General features: G+C 40.2%; 1 pseudogene; it reads left to right on the forward strand.

The window, feature by feature from the left end:
• The window catches only part of LOC123131978 (uncharacterized), a 62,699-nt pseudogene extending 62,105 nt beyond the window's left edge, over positions 1–594 (forward strand).
• The last annotated feature ends 6,146 nt before the right edge of the window (positions 595–6,740 follow it).

Here is a 6,740-nt window from a genome sequence, read left to right on the forward strand (position 1 = left end):
TTGCACGTGAAACATGTCACTAATTAACTAGTGTATACTCGATGATTACTCGATCGATAGGGGGGCCAGGCCCCTGCTGCCCCTCCTTGTCTCCGCCACTGAATAGTAACTTGAGTGGGTCTTCCCTGGTAGTTGAGAATGTAAGTTATATGCAACTTGCACTGAGTTTTAATTTTTTTTTCTGTCCCAGATTTGGGTTATCCCAGAATGCCCGAAACTGCTCGTGCCTGTGCTCAACAAACTACAACATGTGAATCTGAACCATCTTCCTGAAGGATGTGATTTTGCTTGGACAATGTTTATTCTTGAAGCTGCGCCCTCCCTAAAAGAGCTGTGTATCACAGTATGGGATCATTAGTGCATAATTATCACAGACAAAGAGTTCTGGAAGCTACATGGTTTGTGCGATAAGTCAGACGTGAATTGGAAGCCATATGCCCCTGACTTCAAGCACAAGAATTTGGTTAAGCTCACCATCTATGGCTTCCAGCCTGATGACAACTTTGTGCTATACATCAGGCGTGTCGTGGAAGCTGCGGTTAATGTGGGTGAGATATCTCTGTATGACAGGAAGGTGTGTGGGTGCTGTGGTGATTTGGATCCCGAGATCAAGGACAAGGTTTGTCCATCTAGATATCCAAGGACTTCCGAGGAGAGGAAATGGACAACTGAAGATTTGGGTTTGCCTTCACGTGCTGTGATTCACTTCCGGTCCTAATTGAAAAATGATTTGCATGAAATGTCTATGATATGCACTTTGCAAATCATCTGTCCTGTCATCTTTTAGTTGGAAGGAGTTACTAAACTTCATAACTCTGTAGGTACCAAGTCTGTACTCTTTCTTTCCCTAAAACTGAAGCTTTTACTGTTGCCTAATGTTTGCTTTATTGGAATATATAGATGTGTTCACTTCATCTTGATGCAGTCTATATTGCATTAAAAATGCGATACTGTGGGTGCCATCTTCCAGGAGGAAAAATATGCATAATTTGTGAGGTGATTACATTGTGACTCGTTGCTTGACCCCTGTGCCTGTGGTACTGCATTTAGTACTGTACATCTGTAGTAATTAATCTCTGGCTTAACTTTTTGAACATGTCATTATTTTCAACCTTTTCTGAACATGTTCCCCAACTTAATGTGGAAGGAGAAGCGCTGGTGGTAGTTTACATTGACAACGAATAAGTTTATTTGCAATATCATGCATGTAATATTTTTGGATGCTTGAATTATGATGAATTTTGACAAAAAATTAGTGTGTGTGAACAAATAAGGGGCGGCCGTTGGGTATCATTTTCCCATGGACAAGTAGAGAAATATCCACGAACACGTTCAGATCTGTTGGCGGACAAGTTAGAGAGAAGTTTTGAAGAACACGCTCAAACAATACAAAAAAATCACTAGGAAACAAGATATAGGTAGAACACTGAGCGAACCTAATGCACGTGCATGTACACTTTTTTTTACAGAGAAAACTCCGATCTATTCATTAAACATCATCACAATAATAATAAAAAAATAATTATTATATCCATGTTCGTAGACCACCTAGCAACGAGTGGATAATTACAAGCACTAGAGCGAGCCAATGGTGCGCCATCATTTTTGCCCCTTCCTCATCGGAGTCAGACAAGCCTTATTTTAGTAGATAGTCAAGAAGTCGTCATGCTAAGGCCCTAAAGAACCCGCACATCAGAATATCAACAGTCGTCAATGAAAGAAGCGTACATCAGAAGGATCCAACCTATAGACACATGAACATAGACAAACAAAGACCTAACCTAAACAGATCACTGCAAACAAACACCGGCCGAATAGTAGAGATTTTTCTTATTGTTGCATGCTACTTTAGATAAAAGTATGGCAGAAGTATTTTCTTGCATTATTATTTTTATTTCCTAGGAAACATTGAAAGGGTGACAAAATCTTGCCGAACAAATGTGACCCACCAAGTTCAGTATGTAGGTGAAGTAGAGAAGACTATAATTGATGAATTTCAGTTGATGCATAAGTATCAACTGCATGCATGCGGCCTTGCTTTGATAGATGTAACACGCGTGAGTGTATGTGTGTTTGTATGAACGTCTATGTTTGTACTATGTTCAATAAAAAAATGTAAACATAGTCGAAGAAGTTTGAACAAGGTGGCATGATGCCATGGGTGTATATTTACTTTGCGACGGTACCATGTCACGAAATAAAAGGTAATCTGTATTACATCGAAGCTATGCCACAAAACAATGATATTTTGTAGCAAAACAAGGAAGAGAACTTGTGGCACGCAGGTCGGCACCGAGTCCCTCGCTGTGCTTTTATTTTGTCTTCCGATATTCAAATTTTTATATCTTTAGAACGAAAAGTCCAAATTAATTTCTATTTTCACATTCATGTTTCTCATGACGAGCACTTTTAAATAAGACCCATTCTGAATACATTTTGATGAATTTTTAAAACATATGTTAAGTTTCAACTTTTGAAGCTTGGTACGAGCGACCGATAAAATCATGACTTTTGTGCCTACGATCGACAAAAAATATGGCTTAAAGTTTTATCTCTGATACTTGGTACGAGCGAGCGGGAAAATCACAAGTTTTAGATGCAAATTCGTAAGTTTCAAAGATCAAAACTTATAACTTACTATGTTCTCTTGCAGGGTCCAACTACTTAGTGAATAGCGAGGCAATCGGGCGGCCGAGCAGGGCTGCGCAGGTGTGTGCCCCCGCACCTGCGAATTTTTAGTAAAACCATGCCACAAGACAATGGTATGCGTAACCATGCAAAAGAGAAAACAAAATGTATACTGCAGCGAAACCATACGATGGATGAAAATAGTACATGATGTATCGAATGGAAACTATGCCACGACGTAAAAGTGTATTGCAGCGAATTTTGTGTTGCAAGCTCATTCTCGGATTTTTATCTTCTCTGACTGCATGGTTCTCAACCGGCTCTGCTTATTTGTCTTGGGACACATATTTGGCGAGGAGCAATCGACAGGTTGATTCGGATATTTTACACGAAGAAAATCGAGCATATGCAAGATTGCCTTTCGCCTTAGCTTCATCTTTGTGTCGTGCAAGCCTCGACGCCACTACTCGTACAACCTGAATTCCTGCTGCCTCTCAGTCCTCACCGATGAACATACATACAAGAAAAACCGTGTCAACATGTGTATGCGCCAGAAGTTAATTCTTCCATGTGTGGAGTATAATCTACTAGCTAGTGTGTTCCACCTCTGCATAGTCTAGCAAGCTGTAGCAATGTTCGGCCGGATTGATGGCTAGTCAGTGGAGATATCGATGATACATGGTTGTGCGATTTGGATTCCGAACTTTCTCTCCGTCGGACCACTTATATGGAGATATTACCATCAGTTCAATTAATTACTAAGTCGCCAATAGTAGTACCATATTGTGGCTGGAAGCAATTGACCTGCAAGATAGAACGTGGACATGTGGTGTCCTTTGCTAATGTTGCATGTATTTTTGAAGGGCTAAAATGCTCAGCTTAATTGCTCCTCCCAAAGGTCGGTTACTCTATTTATTGGACTGTCCCGAAGCCATGAACAACTGAAAGTTGAACGTATTTGGACAGGGATGATCCCCTAGAGGTAGGGGTAGTCGAACAACATGATCTCCACCAAAACGGTAAAGTAGGACTCCAAAGTAACAACGGGTCAACCAACAAAAGGATCAGAAAACACTAACACATACTTCCTCCGTCCGGAAAAGTTTGTTTCTCAAATGGATGTATCTAGCATCAAGTTAATGCTAGATACATCCATTTAAGAGACGAGTTTGGGACAAGTTTTTTCGAACGGAGAAAATACTCATTAGATCCATATGAACGAATCCGCGAGGATAAAAACTTTAAACCTACAAGGTTCGACACACCAAATTTGCAGACATACAAACTCTTTGGCTCCTTGGAGCCACCCCGATAAGACGTTGCCTTTACTCTCGACAACATCACACCCTTTGCCAAAATGTTGTCGTTGAAGATGATAAACATGCTACTAATAGTTCTAAATATGCTCTAGGAAGATGCAAGTAGCCCCTCACCCCGCAACATGTCGGCTGGAGGTGAGGGCAACCGGCAAAGTCTATGGTGACTCCCCAACTTAGTCATTGAAATGCAAATGAGGCATTGTCATGCTAAAGCCCAGAGGTCTCTGCAGTCTAAAACAATTATTTCTTGTGGGAGGCCTGAGCAGAAACTCAAAGATCGAATATGTTATCTGTAAAAGGAAAAGTCACTTGAAGATTTGATCAAATGCAAGTATCAGTATACTACTCCCTCCATCCCATAATATAAGATATTATTACATCCAATATATTGTACTCACATATTACATGTAATAACGTATTATATTATGGGACAGAGGGAGTAGTTTTTAAGCCAAGACACCCATGATAATGAAAATTTACATGCTATTTTTTCAGTTTGATTTAGTTGGAAATACTATTTTAACTAACATTTCCTTATCATTTTTTATCACCTTAAGTTGTCCTTTCGCTCAAATTAGTAGACATCCCAATTCTAGAAGTAGGTATTCTCTTACATCACTACCCAGAAAGGTGTAAAATGAATATGCATTCTCTTACATCATCTTAGTCGGTCACAAATTTGGAGCTTCAACTTGCACGGTTGATGATTGGAAGTGTGGCCACATGCTAGCTGGTTTGGGGTCGGGTAGGAGATTGGGATTGGGGGAGTGAGGGAGAATCAGAGAAGACCTACAATACTGATTTTGGGGATTTACCGCCTCAGGTACATGCATACAAGATAATGCCCTCGAATAGATACAACTCCAGCTTACAAACCCATATCTTAGCAACTCACAAAGCAGCCCATAGGTCAGAGTATCAGCAGGACGGACTAGTCCAGGCAAATTAATAGTAGTATATTTATGTTTTGCAATTCCGAAAGACCGGGCCGTGCATGACCCAGTAAGTTCCCCATGTACCTCAGCCAATGAAGACACGTAACACGAAGAAAATCGAGCATATGCTGATTAGTTTGCTATAATTGCTACCACTCATGTTTCTTTGCAATTTCCTAGCATAATCTAATACATTCGCACACCCTAGATCCCCTCTACCACCCAAGCCGCACCAACGAACATTTTAAGGAGGGGATCATTCATGGAACAAGTATATGAGCCGGGCATTATTAACGCATCGAGTGTCACATATTGGTGTGCTTTGGGGGGTTCAATTTTCTTTAGAAAAAAGGTGTTCCTAGTCGTAATTAGTTATAGTTTAACACTACTCAGACCCGGTTGATGAATGTAACTAACCAGTAGAGATGTCGATGATATATGGTTGCGCGATTTGTATTGTGAGCTCGCTGTCGATCTGGCTACATATATGGAGATACCACCATCAATGTAATTAATTACTAGCTTGCTAGTAGTACCATATAGTAATTGAGAGCAACTGAGTACTGTTCTGTCATAACATTGCATGCATGTAACCTTGTCATTGAAATGTAAACGGAGCACGGTCATGCTAAAGTCCAGAAACCTCTCAACCTAAAAACAAGTTTTTTTCGTTCCTTTTTCTTGTTGGAAGCAAAAAAATTGGGAATCGAATATGTTAAATATATGTCTACAAAACGAAAAGTGAGTTGAAGACTTGATCAACTGTAAGATTAGTTACAAAGTGAAATTACATAGGAATGCTAGCGCTGTAGGAGAGAAAGGCTCGCCACAAGAAAGTGGCTTCCTTTTCAACATGATTACAAAGGCTATGAGACCAGAGTCTAAATCTGAAATCATAAGGCTAAGTGACGTTGCAAAGTGGGTATCGAAGTGACGTAAAGTCTTGGCATTTCTATCTAAAAATAAGTCTTGGCATTTCTGGCATTCCAGATCTTCCATAGGATGAGGAGTAGGATCTTTCGGCCTCCTTGGTGAAAACACGTCCAAGAAAAAAAAAACCTTGACGAGCTTTGACTTCCTCTTGCCCACCACTCATATGCCTACAGCCCATGAGTATGAGAATGCTAGTGGTATATGAGCACCCCAACCTTCACCTTAGGTGCAAAACCACTAACATGGGCTTCATATAGCCCATCAGTGGAGTTCAACTACTCTCATGTGTGGCTGTCAGTTCTACCATACATTAGGCTATTCCGGTGGGGAGTATCTTATATCAGTATCATGCATATGATACTACTTACATAGTGCATAGTATCATTATCTTAGATTTGCTTATTTATTCTCACGCATGACACGATGTAATGCAACATGTAGTATGACAATATCATGACAGATTGCTCATAATGGGAGTAATATAAGTGGTAACATGCATGCCACATAAGCAAAAAACATGATCTGACAAATAATTAATGAGGAGAGATGCAAATGGAGTAAGATAATATGTTATCATCAAATAGCGGTTCCCATTGTAAAATGAGTCTACAAACTAATAAATGAAACTCTCTATGTTACCACAACTATGACACTACCCACTATGGGGGTAGTAACATATGCATGTTATTAGTCTAAGTACTCTCCACTATGACTAGCCCGATACAAAATCATGTCTTTCTTCATATTAATGGCATGCCACCTCACCCAAATTGCCTACGGGAGGACTTTGCTTAAAATATGTATGACCTAAAGGAGGTTACTGATTAGCTTCGTCGTTTGTATCTCATAACTGATGCCTTGCTAATAGGTTGTTAGGGCATCTTCAACGGCGACCCGCAAATTTCCTCCTGCATCCGCCTGTGGA

The sequence above is a fragment of the Triticum aestivum genome, chromosome 6A, assembly GCF_018294505.1.
Source record: "Triticum aestivum cultivar Chinese Spring chromosome 6A, IWGSC CS RefSeq v2.1, whole genome shotgun sequence".
Lineage (NCBI taxonomy): Eukaryota > Viridiplantae > Streptophyta > Magnoliopsida > Poales > Poaceae > Triticum > Triticum aestivum.